The sequence below is a fragment of the Manis javanica genome, chromosome 14 (assembly GCF_040802235.1).
Source record: "Manis javanica isolate MJ-LG chromosome 14, MJ_LKY, whole genome shotgun sequence".
Lineage (NCBI taxonomy): Eukaryota > Metazoa > Chordata > Mammalia > Pholidota > Manidae > Manis > Manis javanica.
The window spans coordinates 76677541-76692230 of NC_133169.1; the positions used below are offsets into that span (position 1 = coordinate 76677541).

The 14690-nt window shown below is 39.6% G+C and overlaps 1 long non-coding RNA gene across 1 annotated transcript in view; it reads right to left on the minus strand.

Annotated features, from left to right (window-relative positions):
* The window catches only part of LOC140846161 (uncharacterized), a 120225-nt gene extending 106595 nt beyond the window's left edge, over positions 1-13630 (minus strand). Inside the window, exons 1-2 of the long non-coding RNA XR_012125075.1 lie at positions 13535-13630; positions 4310-4489 (exon numbers count right to left, since the gene is read on the minus strand). This is a non-coding gene — a long non-coding RNA (uncharacterized lncRNA). The remainder of the gene's footprint in view (positions 1-4309; positions 4490-13534) is intronic.
* Between the last annotated feature and the right edge of the window lie 1060 nt (positions 13631-14690).

The window sequence follows — 14690 nt, forward strand, 5'->3', positions numbered from 1 at the left end:
GATGAGTTGGGGAACCTGGGCACTGGTAGGGACAGGACCTAAGGCAGAAGCTGTAAAGACCCAGCCAACCCATATCGGCACTGGCATGTTTCATAATACCGTTGAACCATTTTGGTAAACAAAGAAAGCTCACGAGACCCATTATTCTTATTTCTTCTTGTATCTTCCTGGTCACATTAATGTGTTACACAATGTGTTAGGACAGTAAATTGCAAAGAAAAATATTTTACAGCAAAGAGGTTTGCTTTATTTCTGAACCTGTATCCTCAATTTTAAAACTGAGTGACAATGCCCTCAATTTAATTCAGCAAGTTCAGTGAATATCTGCATGTACTATGTAGTAAAGTCCCTTATGTAGTTTCCACAAACAGCATTTATTCTAAGTACAGTTCTATAAAAAGATAACTTAGACCCAGACCCCATCAAAGATATATATAGTCTATAGTAGTAGACATAAGAACAAAAAATGATTAATTCCTGTATCATCAGAGCACGGTAAGTCTCTTAAAGGAATACTACTAATAATTTGTACTAATTTAGAGAAGAGATCATTCACTTGGAGGGAACAGCAAATGTAGATTCCAAAGACTTCTTCATGGAGCCTGGAGGCAGTACTTGAAGGAGAAGGGGATGAGGAAACAGGAGGTGAAAGGCCTTAATGACCACGGAAGCAGAAGCGCACATACCCCCAGGTTTTGTGCGGAGGTCAGCAGGGCCGCTGACTGAACATGCCATGACCCCTAAGGCACACAGTGGACTCTCAGAGGCTGGGCTTCGCCGTCTGACTGACTGACCAGAGAAATGTTCGCAGAACTGATACAAATCTCTTCCAGGTAGAAGCAGTAAGCACCATTTTGGAATTTACCACATACTGTTGCCCTGGCCTTGGCTATCTGGGATGTACGTACTGAGGTGGATCCTCTGTGTGTCAGCTTGTGTCCATGAGTGGGCATGAGAAACGGAAGCTCCAGCTAATCTGTGGTGAGGGAGACACAGACTTTTGCTGCTATAAGCCAAAAACATATATATATATATGGAGAGGTAAATGTGTGTTAAGGCATAAAGAGCAAAGATAAACTAGTAAGGAAAAGAGGGAGAAAGATGATTTATAAAGATACAGGAAAGCAACGTCATGGAAGGCATGAAGGGAAAGTTTCCAAAAGAAGGAAATTTCAAATAGCCCAGAGCTGCTGATAGAGGGAGATGAGGACCAGCAGGGTGAAGACAAAAATAAACAAGGATGTTGATTCTAAGAGGTCATCTGTGGTCAAGGAGAGGAGATCGTGGGGCATGGGAGCCAGAGCATCAGCATGTGCACGTCAGTGGGCAGATGGGGAGCCGGAGGAACACTGAGGCTGCTTGGCCAAGGAGCCCGTGACCGAGGGTGCCATAAAAATAGCCTGAGGCTACAGGGAGGCAGTCTCATTGGTTGTATTTATAGAGAAAAGTATAAGCATATTTCAAAGTAGGAGAGAAACTGCTGAGAGAGAGAGAGAGAAAAAGAAATATTAAAAGTGCAAAATAAAAAGAGAGACACGTCCCAGAGGGTGGAAAGGAGAGAAAGTCAGGAGAAAGTTGCAGGCTCACCTCAGAAGACAGACAGAGGGACAGAAAGAAGTGTGGTGGAAGGAAGGGCTCCAAGTCATTTCTTAGCTAACCTGCCACTTTCCGGGTGAGGATGCAAGGACTCTCTGGCCAATAACTAACATTTGTACTGCATTTGAAAAGTTTTAATTCTTAAGAAAACACTGTGAATTATATGGTATTTTACAGTTGATTAAAGAGAAGCTACTTGGCTTAAGGTTTCATAGGTAATAAGTCATAGATCTAAAAATGGAGCTCAATCTTTGTTCTCCAAGTCCAGAATAAGAAGCAATATTTCTTCTAAATAAACACAAGAACTGTTGGTGACCATGAGCCATTTATTTAAAATACAAGAAGGGGAATGAGCCCCTTTTGGAAAATTTATATAATAATTCAGGATGAAAAATCCTTGCATGCCAAGGGTCTGTGTGAGTCAGAATGGCAAGGGCCAAGCTCTGCCTTAGCCCTGGGTAGAGCTCTTGGGTCACTTTCATGCAGACCTAAAATTCTTGGTCTAATTGAAGTGACGTTCATGAAGGAGCCATGGTGGGGTGGCACTGGGGAAATGTGAACTTTCCTAACCTCTTCTTAGTTCTTAGGTGATGAATGCTAATGAAAATGAGTCCAGAAAAAGAGAAAAAACTAGAAATATTACCCAATAGAAAAAAAAAAATACCCAATAGAAAAAAAAAAAACCACCCTCCCCATCCAGCTCTCTTCTGGTCTGCTATTTCAGTTTCATTAGGATTATATGAAGAAAAATTAATCTCTCAGAGCCTAATGTGAAATTGTGTGCCAGACTTGTTTATCCCTTTGTAGCTATATGAGGCACTGCTCAATAGAGGCAAGCAAAACAGCATTTTTGGAGTTTATAAGGAAAATCATTCTCTAATTTTCGCAGAATTCAAATGGAAGCTGTGGTTTGAAGCCACAGAAACAGAATTAAATGTGAAGTTTAGAAGGGATTAATTTCATAAATTTCTTAAGTTGCTGATGGAACCATCTGGCAGTTTGAGAGATAACCATTAAAGTCTGTACAAGAAAATTTCTTTCTGTAAGATTATAATGACTGGATATTATAGCAGCAGGAGAATAAAAACCAATGCATATTTTATCATTGAAAACAAATGCTCTGGACTTTAAAGGCATGTGGGATTTCTGCTCACTTCTTAAGGAAAGCATCTAATACGCAATACACGCCTTCCGGACCCTCAGAGGGACTGCTTCATTTGATCTTCAGGAAGGCTGCGAAGGAATTTTCACCTGCACGATTTCAGAGGAGGAATTGTGACTCAAAGACGCCAGGCAACACTCAGTGTACTGCAAAGTGTAAGCCATACAGGTGCAGCTTGAACTAAGATCCTTCTTGCTCAGCACTATATGCCACCAAACCGTGCTGCCTCCTCTAGCGATTATTCCTATTTATCAGTCAAGTTTAGGTGAGGACCAGGGAACTGCTTGTAATAACCCACACAGGTGTTCTGGCCAGTCTGAAAGTCAGTGATTGCCAAGCGTTTTCATGAAAGCTCTCCTATTAGTTTCTCCACCCAGTCCTGACTAAACTTCATTATTCTTACTGTGTTACGAAAGAGAATATGTTGCATTTCAAGGTAATCTGACTCACAGACAAAAGCTGTGGTTCTTAAACTTGGATATTCATCAGAATCCTCTGAGAAGCAAGGAAAACATGCAGATACCTGGGCCAAAATATGGTTCAGATTTGGGCCCATGTATCTGTATTTTAATAAAGTCCCAAAGTTTTTCTGGTGCCTATTATAATCTGAGATCTACTATAATAGTGTTGTCCCAATATAGAGCAGTAGTCAAACAGCCTACTCAAACCAGAATGCCTGGGATGGAATTCCAACTCCAGCATATGTGGGGTGTATACCCTTCCTCAGATTGTCATTTAGTCTCTGTACAAATCCATTTTCTCACCTACAAAATGGAGGTAATTATCTATCTCATAAAATTCTTGTGAGGACAAATAAATTTCCATGTTTTGAGAAGAGTGTATCTGAGATTATCTGGCACATCTGAAATGCCCCACAAGTGATAGCAATTGTTCATCCGATCCTCCGTTTAAGGAGGTAGAGCTGGAGGCTTTGCAATGCTTCCCGCCTTAGGCAGCCCCTGTAAGCCTCTCTGCCCTCTGGCAAAGCAAGGCCGCTTCCCGCAGGGTCCACCAGCACGCAGGGGACACATCAGAGGTCAGCAGAAATAGTTTTTAGTTAACTTGGCTACACACAGAGAGACCAATTGTTACCTACTACTGTGGACGACCCCAACCATCATTTTTTGTGCATCCCCTTACGCCTCCGTGTGGGCCTCTCCGGAGGTGCCTACTCCAACATCTCAGCCGCTTCTTCCCCAGCTCACTCAAAACCAGTGTTTTCTTCCACACAGCAACCATGAGCGATTAAAAACGGCAATTACTCCTATCTGCCACAATTTTCTAGCACAACTTCTATAAAATGTACAAGCGGATGCACGGGGACCCAGGAGGCTGGGCTGCCCTGCTTAACCGCTTTAGCAAAGGTCACACACCGCTGAACTGCCTCATGGGGACTCCCGAGCCCGGTAGGTCTCAAAGCCCAGGAGCCGCCAGAGTGAAACCCGGCCTGGCCCCCATCCACGGAGGGCAGGTAGAGACGGAAGGAAGACAGGCGCAGGCCACTCCAGATTGGTAGGCGGCCATCTGCGTAAGCAAAAGGAACTCACTTACCAGGCTTGTCTTCAGCGGCTGCCAGACCGGTGGATCTCCGCACCTGCCACCAGAATCTTTATGGAGTTTGGACAGAGGCTTTAACTGGCTCAGCCACTACTCAGTCCAGAAGGTCCCAACCCCTTCCTCCAGGCTGACGAGGACAGCACCACATGGGAGGCGCGGCGTACATTCCAAGTCCTGCGTAGGGCGTGAGGAGGTCACGTGGAGGGCACGCCGTCCCGATGACCCCGCCCAAAAGAGCCACGTGGTCAGCCCCGGCCTGCTCAGCTGTTCTGAGCACGTCTCTACGGTAGCCTACACGTCCACCCACGCCTGCTCCCCTCCCCATCCTCTGCCTGCACAGACCCTGCCCTGCCTACCGCAGCTCTGTGGCCTTGGGAAGAGAGGTGAGAGTGGATGCCAAGTTCTAACAGTCTCTCCACATCACTTTCTCTCCATATCCCTAGGCTCATCACCACTCCACAGATCAGTCACCCTCAGGTTCCTGAACTCCCCCACATGCACCCTGAATCCTAAAAGCGCTTTGATCCTCCTCTTCCTGGTTATTTGCCTGGAAGTCTTCCCCCCCCCCCCCCACCGTGAACCTTTGATGTGCAGTGTTAACCCTGATTCTTCAAGACATTTTTAAGAGCCCTCAACAATTGACTGTGGAGACAAGGGCAGGATCTCTATCTTCCTTTTGCTATTGAAATTTGTTCTGAATGAATAAATAAATGAACAATTCCTTTTGGTTTTCCGTAAGATTTTTCTAATATAAACCAAGAAATGACTCTTGAGCTTTTTAAACAAATGATATCTAGAGCATACCAAAGTCAGTGACTAGGACATGGAAAATTCTACAGTACTCACAGAACAGAGCTACTAAGATTACTATGTTTATTCACAATTGTGTTAACCATACACTTGGCAAACATGTATTGAGGGCCCTCTGTATTTCAGGCACTGTTCTTGATGCTAGAGTCCTGTCTTGAATGATAGACAGGAACCCTACTCACATGGACTATACATTCTAGTGAGAGAAAACTAAAATGAAAAAGGACACAAGTAAATAAAAATATATTCCCTGTCCCTTGTAAGACATACAGAGAAAATAAAATGAAATATTATGCTGAGAGTGAATAGGAGAGGCTAATCTGAAATGAACAGACAGGAAGCATATCTAAGAAAGTGGTGTTTGAACTGAGGCTTGAATTACATAGAACCACCAAAACAACATTTTCTGTACAGGATCAATGAACAAAGCATAGCTTTTCAGTACCAGACATTGCCGTTTCCCACTTATTCTGCCCATTGAATGTAAGACACTCTGTCACAAGAACTCTCAAGTCCTCATCCTTTTCCACCCCAATTTTTCTGAATCTTTTCAAGGAGAAACAACAACTGGGTTTATTAGCTCAAACCAGTTTGTGCTCACAAGTGACGTCAATTCCCCTCATAGACATCAGCAAACCCCTTGAATGTGGGACCCTTCTTGTATTTTGTCATCTCATTGGCCTCAATACGGCTGCTTCACTGTCTTCATAAAATATCTCAGGAAGGAGAGTCATGGGAGTGTGTTCTCTGTGCTGGGCACTCTAAGTGACATCTGAGAAACACAGTGATCAGCAAAGCCCTGGGGTGCTAAGGTTTCACAGCTGTGCCCATTTAATAACAGGTTTGTGAGTAGGAAATGTTTCCTACCAAATGTCTTTGAAAAAATTCCCTCTTTACTAGTGACTTACTTCTGAACTGTCATCAGCTTATCAACATTTTAGCTAAATGGGAGTACAAACTTCTAAGTATTATTAACACCTTCACCTAGGGTAAACAAAGCAACTTTTTAACATCTTGTGATAAATAAGAAAGATTAATAACTTGAGGGTTGAAAGTGATACTATGTAAAGTTTAGAGTTCTCTTTTGCCTACTATTACTACTTACTATTACTTATTAGCTAGAGAGAGAATACAATTAGCATTTTTTTATTCACAGAATTTGAGAACAAGACAACACAATATGCAGATCTGCCTACAATAAGAGTCACGTTTGAAACCTGCAATGCAGCAATGCTGATACTACAAAGAGTTCAAAAGAAGAATAAATTCAACCAAAAATTTGTGCCAAAAGACATGCTGCCTGCTTAATTCAAATGAAAGCAAATTAGATGTTTATGAAAGAAGCTAAATGGCATAGAAAAAAGAGACTAAGGCAGAAAAGTTACTTGAATATTAATATAGGAGTTGTAGATTATTTGTTTACTGCTTAAGAGATTCATTTATGCCTGAAAGTAAAAAAATATTTTCAGTAATAAGATAATTGTTTACAATTGAGAATAAATATTGCAGAATTCCTGACAGGAAATAAAGCAGTCTTTACCAAAAGTGGGGGAAAATTTAATATTGCAAGTACTTAAGAATGTCATGCAAACAATGAAAATTTTGTTGTTTTTCTATACTCATTCGTTTTCTTATGACAAAAGGCCCAACAGATTACATTACTAGATTAGTTAGGTATCAATGATAAATAATTGTATTGTTCATTATTCACCCCAGAGTATAGGGAGAATAAAAACTAACTAGAGTCCGGAAACTCTCAGAAACATATTTATAAATATACTTCTCAAAGGTTTAAAAATATTCTCAAGAATATAAATTATAGAATTCTTCAAGATACAGTGAAAGATCAATATATATGATTTAAAGCTGTTGTAATACTGAGAGATATATTACCAGTATCTCTTATGAGCTATTTTCTCATTTACTCTGTCTTTCATTAATTCATCAATGCCTGGGTTAAGGGATCAGAATGGGTCAGGTATGATCCTGCAGACTGAGAACAAAAAAGAAATAAGATGAGAAATTCCAAAGATCCGTTGATCTTTCAATTTCATCAAGGATCTTTCTGTCTGTGGCAGTTGTCCTTAGCATATTCACACATACACACAATCTGTAATTACTTTCAGAGCATTCTCAAAATGCCTAAAATTCATCCATGGACTAATGTGCCAGCTGTATCCTGGGTTAAGAAATGACAGACTTGGAGGGGGAAAAGGCAAAATGCCCCCATTCTAACAACTCACATGCTATGCTCCAGAGTACTCCACTGATCTTTGATGGATGGTGTGTGTTCAAATTAGACTAGAGTTTCAAACAAACACAACTGGTCAACCTTATTTGTCTGCTGGTTACAAGAAGGAATAAAGACTACCATGCCAAGAAAACAGCCACCCAGCCAAAGACCAGGAGGGCCCACTGAGCTGTCCAACATTCTAACTTCCCTGAGTCAACTTGATACTGAGGTTAATGAAACTTACGTGCATCTATACTTTTAAAATCGGCTTGCTGCCCCCAAAACTGAGCTTACAAAACCCTAAATATCTCTGTCTGCACTCCCTTTCATCTATTGCAGAGTTCAAACTGTAGATGCATAATGTGTGTGTGTGTGTGTGTGTGTATGTGCCTGACACATATGTTTTAAATAAATGAAATTAATCTCAATGATAAAGTTATAAACCCATTTTGTTTTCATTTTTGCCTTTGAACAATACAGAAAATAATTCCCTATACTATTACTGATGCTAGATTATTTAGGACATACATTCCTGTCTTAGTCTGATTGGGCTGTTGTAACAAAATACCACAGATTGGGTAGTTTATCAACAATAGAAATGTATCTCATGGTTCTGGGGGCTGGAGGTCTGAGATCAGGGTGCCATTATGGTCAGTTGAGGACTTTCTCCTGGGTTTTAGACATCTTGTTGTATGTTGTATGTTGTATGAACATCCACTATGTTCCCACATGCTGGAAGGGCTAGGGAGCTCTGTGGAGTCTCTTTTATTAGGGCACTAATCCTATTTGTGAGGGCTCCACCCTCACAACCTAATTAACTCCCAAAGGCCCACATCCTAATACCATCAACTTTGGGAGCTAAGACTTCATAAGAATTTTGGGGGAAGGGGGACCCAAACACTCAGACAAACCAATTCCCTCATATCTCAAATTGATATAGCCTTATCAATTTACAGCATAATTGACAAAATTTCAATTTTATTTCTGATTTTAAAGTATATCTGTAAATCAATATTAGAAACATAGTTGGATAATATAAAAATGATTAGTATCCTTCAGCAAATAATTAGCTTCAAAAAGATGGTCATTAACACCAGTATTATGTTAACAAATGTGGGAATCTACAGCTAAGGCAACGGAACAAAAAATAAAATGTGAAAATAAAACAAAAAACTCAGGAGAAAACATCATCCTTACAGATGTTATGCTGCTCTTTCTGAACACAGAAGAGACAACTGAAAAAAATAAAATCAATAGGATCGTTCAATGAGACAACCTATTACCGAAATTACATACGTAAAAGTCAATCACTTACATGTGTGCATATAATAACCAGTTAGAAGATATAATGAAAACTGGGCCATGTTCACAAAATATACTACACAAGGTTTAGGAGTAAACAAAATAAGAATTATAAAGTCTAGCAAATGTGAAGAAAACTTTAAAAATGTGACTTGATTCAGCACTATTCTATCATCCTGAATAGCAAAACTAAATTCGTATATATTATAGAAATGTGAATTCTCCATATGTAGATCTACAACTTAATGTAATGCCAACAAAACTCTCAGCAGTAATTTAACTTGATGGAACATTTTCTGAAGAAAATAAAAAGAATTATCAAACTCTTTAGAAACATAAATAAGGAATAAATTGCCCTTTTAATATTAAAAGTACTATAAAGAGTCAACAATGTAAACCTTCCATTACTGGTTCATACATAGACTGTGAGGTTAATGGACCTTTTTAAGCACCATATGTGAAGTATCACATGGATTAAAGAGTTAAATAGAAAATGAGAAGTCATAAATAAACTTTTTTTAATGGCAATGAATATGTAACTAATCTTAGGATGAAAAAGGCTTTCTAAATCAACATGTGAAGTCAAAATTTACACAAGCTTATGAATAATTTTGATGGCATAAATTTAAATTTGCCATCATAAAAAAGTATAAACATTAAATGGCAGAAGCCAAAACAAGAAATATTTCTTCAAAATTTGTGGCACACAAAAGTTAATATTCTCAATAAATAAATAATACTAATAAACATCCTAATAGCGAAATGATAATGAAGATGAATAAGAAATTTACAAAAGGAAAACCAATTGAAAATTAGCATATCAGAAATATTCAATCCCAACTGCACCCAGAAATACAAATTAAAATGTGATATTTTCTAACAGCTATTTATCAGGCACTTAACCATCTGCAAGGAATTTTTTTAGGTCAGCGGTTTTCAAAGTGTGGTTCCTGGACCAGCCACATTTGGAACTTTGATTTGGAAACTTGATAGAAATACAAATTTGTGGATCCTACAACATACTTTTGAATCAGAAACTCAGGTAGTGGGGTCCAGCAATGTGTGATTTAATAAACCTTCCAAGCAGTTCTCTTACACACTAAGATGTGAGACTCTGTGGTTTAAGTGCACAAAATGGACAAATATCCCTTTTCTTGAAGAACTTAACCCTTGGAGGGAAGAGAGACAATAAAAAAGAAACAAAAAGAAACAAAAAAGAAACATTTTGTTTCTTTTTTTGATCAGAAGAATGACATATTTTGATCAGAAGAATGGAAAAAGCACAGCAGGAGGAGACTGGGAGTGTCAGCGAAAAAAACAACTTACAATTTAAAACAGGGCATTCAGGAAAAGTACAGCAGAGAGAATATAGTCAATACTATTATAATATCTTTGTATGGTGACAGGAGGTAGCTACATTTATTGTGGTGAGCATTTCATAATATACGTAATTGTAAAAAGAACTGAAACCAGTATTGTGTATCAGCTATGCTTCAATTAAAAAATAAATAATAGAAATAAAATGCAGTGCTCTGGGTAGATGTCATCGAGAAGTAGCTTTTGAGCCAATGGCTTGATAAAGATGAAGGATTTAGCCACATAGGGCTATGGAAGGAAGAGCTTCCCGACAGAGGATAATCAGTGTAAAGACCCTTGTGTGTTCAAGAATTCCTAAAAGAAAATCAGAGAAATGAGAAAGACAGAATTGTCATCAACGGAGGTGGAAATTCCTGTAGGTCAAAAAACCTGTAGGTATCTGGAGAAGCATTAGTTCGGTGTGGACATCCAGAGCTTTGAGATATTTACTGGAAATCAAGATACATAATAGAAAGGTATAAAGTTCATTAGAGGACTCGGGACTACAATTATGTATTTGGGAAGCATGAGTATATATAGATGGTTCTTAAATTCATGAGAATAAATGAGGTCACCAAGGGAATAAGTGTAGATAGAGAAGAGGATAAAGAACTCAGCTTTAAGGTATTTCAATGATATAGTAGGGAGACGTTTCAGGGTTTTGGTTTTTCTTTTTTTTGTAAAGGAGAAATTACTTTAATAGCAGCAGTACACCACTAGGCAGCTATTCCAAAGGTCATGAAACAGAAACATTGAATTCACTGACCAAATAAAGATGTTCAAAGCAGTACATTTTGAATCAATTAAAATATATAATGAAATACAAGAGGAAAGCGTGGGTCTGTGAACACCTAGGATGGAGTGCAAGTGTGCTGGGAACACCACACTACCTGAACTGTACATTATAGAATGTTCGCACTCCTTGTTACTGGCCATATCAGCCTTCCTGCACACAGTGGGTATGAGGACTGAGGCTAAGTAGGCAAGGGCCCTCCCAGATGGAAGGGCCCCGAAGCAAACACTCACTGCTGTGCCCTGGAAAGGTTTAGGGGCGGTGACTCCCAGCCATTGAACTTGCCATTAACTTCAGAGAAAATAACACATCTACTGTTCCTCTAGTTTTCTGTTCGTATTAGATAGTATTATGCTAGCATTAAATAGCAAAGGAAATGCATTTTGCAACCAGAAAAGGAGACTAACAAGAAGAGAGTTAAGAGGCGCAAAACCAAGAATAGGTGTTACCCTGGAAACCAAGTAAAGGAAGTTTATTACAGAAGAAGAAGGATGATATGTAAAGACTAAGACATAATTACTGACTTTTCTGGGGTGGTCTCTGGTGATCTTCACAAAAATGATGTCTAATGGAGTGGTGGGAGTGAGAGCCTGACTGGAACGGGCAGAAGGGAGAAGAGGGGACAGGACTGTACACCACGTATATCAACAACCCCTTTAAGGACTTCTGCTGTGAAGGAGATTAAAAAACTACATGGTAACTGGCAGAGTAAATAGAGTGGATAGATTTTTTAATGTTGGAAAAATCACAGTATTCTTACAGGAATGATCCTGCAGAGAAGAGAAATTTATGATGTAGGAGATGGGAAGAATTACTGGTGTGGTGTTCTTGAGTGGAGGAGATGATATTTATTTTGTGCACATACTTAAGGGCCATGCTTTACAAAACAATTCATTTCATCTTACGAGAGGTGAGAAGGAAGCACACGGTGCTGGGAAGCTGTGGGGTCTCTCTTCTGATTATTTCAATTTTCTCAAGAAACAGGAAGCAAGGACATTATCCGCGGAAGCGATAGAATCTGGAGGTTTGAAGAGAAAGGAGAAGGTGTGACCTGCTGAAGGAGACTGGGGCAAGTGCTGTACACAGGCATGAGCACTTGAGGTTTGTGATCAATGAGAAAGACAGCAGAGTTGAGTTTTCTGTTTTCAGTGGTTCTTTGTTCTCCTGGCCGCGTCTACCAACCCAGTGCAGTTACAGAACAGGGTAAAGGTTGGATTTTTCCCAGATTGCAGTTTTACCAAATGAGCCTGATAGAACAAGAGAAGTTCAGAGGAATCAGCAATGTTTGCAAAGGGATGATTGTAATGACTGACCATGAAATTTACGTGAGAAGGTCACTGAGAGAGTTCCAAGTGAGTAACTGCACGCTACAGGAATGATGCCAATGCTGATTCTACTTTTGTAAGAGGTTACTTTCGAAAGCAAATATTTATTCATTTTGTTCCCAACAAAGAACTAATAATATATTATTCTTATATTATAACTTTCACAGAATCCATTTTGAAATGCCACTCTTGGTTTATGACATGCATTTATTTCCAGTAAAACTCCTCCATGCAAAAGAAGCAATCAAAGAAGAGGTAAGCATGTAAATATGACAATGAAAGAATTGCAACTTTTAAAAACAGCTACTCTCAATCTCTGGAAGGCACTCTATTTTCCTTCTTTTTATTCAGAATGCAGTAATATTTCCTGATTCTTTTTCCCATAAAGGTAACTGTACATTTATTTTCCATGCTTCCAATCTTATTTTTGCCTGCAGAGTTGTTAATAGAACTTGCAACAACTTTTTTCTTCCTTGAATAAAAGATTCACTGAAAAGAGATCACAGGAAAATTGTTCCATCATATAAATACAAGTGACAGTGTCTAATTTTGTTGTTCATTCTCATAGTTACAAGAGTACAGACTTGGTGACACATAATATGGCTGAACTCACACAGAGTCACCTGCAAAGTAAAAGCAGCTTATCTCCCCATGAGGGTATCTAACTCAGATTAATGGGGCCTTATTTACGCTATGCCAATGGGTTATCGAAATTATCTTACCATCGGACTTAAAAAAACATTTCAACGCATTATCTGTCAGGAAGTTATGATCTACCTGTCAGGTAGGTAGATAGATAAATGAGAATTTCTTGCATTCTAGAATTGCAATTCAATCCTTTTGAAGTTTTTATGTTGGCTTCTTTTTCTCTTTCCATCTAGACAATCCCTTATGCCCATATGTGTTTACAGCACAAATCTATTTGTGTGTAATGTCTCCCTCTGCTCTACTAGAAAACTGCATATGTTAGACTACAATGATGGTGTGAAGAGGGATCTCTGTGAACCGGCCGATAACTAAATTGAACATTCACGCTGAGTCTATGATGAAAAAATCCTCATTGTTTAAAAGGAAACAATCATCTCCAGATTGCATTTTATCTCTCTTAACCTAGAAAATGTTAATCAAATTGACAACAGTGTTTTGGTCCTGAAGCCCATTACAAGGGAACAACTAAGGTTTTTCTTTGTTATATTAGGTCTTTGTAACCACAGATTTTACCCAGTTTTTACATGTTCCTAGGACTTAATATACCTAAAAGAAATAATAGCAAAAGATTACAAAGTAAACCACAGTTTAAAAAATCAGATTGGGGACTCTCTTGTCCCCTCCTGGCATGAGCCGGGAGCTCTGTCCTTTCAATTTATCTCTAAATAAAAGCCTGTACCTTGCTCTCCTACCTTGTTTGTGAAGCTCATTCTTCGGCTTCGTGAACAAGAACCCCGGCATCATCTTTGGGGGCTCGTCTGGGATAACTTCGGAGAAGCCACAAAACTGCAAATAGTAATAGAAATGGAACCTGGAATAGAAGTGCCAATCTTCTGAGGCCCTCTCAACTGACCACTGATGGAGACCTAACTGCACCCTTTACTATGCCCCTTCTCAGCATGAAGCAGCCAGAGCCATCATCGCCCCCTTTCCCTAGCAGCAGCCAGGGTCTCTATCTGTAGAGGGAGGAATGAGACAGGGACCCTGGATGTAGTCAGAGTAGGGTGAGGGCATCCGGAGGGGGCAGGGCGGGATATTTGCAGTCAGAGCAATGTAACTACATGCAAGGAAACCCCCCTACTAAAACTCTATGTTAAACATTAAGCTCTATGTTAAACATTCTTCAGTGAGATCAGTTAATGTTCCCCAGATAAAGAAGAGTAGCAATGTTTTATTATGCTAACCATTTATAATCATGTGTAAGATTCCCTTGAGCATACTAAAAGGCCCAGGCCTATGTGCAGTCTTTCCTCCTTCAGATCTGATGAAGTGATTTTGCAAACTGGGCAACTAATTTAGCAAGTAAGCCCAGGCACAAACAACACAGTAAAAGGCAAGAAAGATTCCACCTTAAAGATAAGATTGCATTTTAATAGCCAAGAAGTTAAGATGTTAGAAATTCTTAACTTACTCTTTAGCAAACAATACCTCAGCCCACCTTGGGGGCTGAGCAGGTGGCCTTGCTTCATATGCCCCCAGACCAAGATGTTGGTGTCTCAGGAAGAGATCATCAGAGGAAGTTGCTTGTGTTAAGTTAATTCTAAATATTCAGGGACCACTTAACAAGTCCACACCCCTAAGTTTTTTTCATGTTCTCGAAAAATCCTCAACTGCCTATAAAACCCCCTAGGCAACACACCACTACAGACTCTCTTGTCCCCTCCTGGCGTGAGCCAGGAGCTCTGTCCTTTCACTTTATCACTAAATAAAAGCCTGTACCTTGCTCTACTTGAAAAAAAATCAGATTGGCCTCTCACTTTCTGCCTTAACAGAAGATGGGTCCTTCATGAAAAGACTGAGGCCTGGGATGTATCAGGGGTGCATTTAGCAAAACAAGGACCACGATGA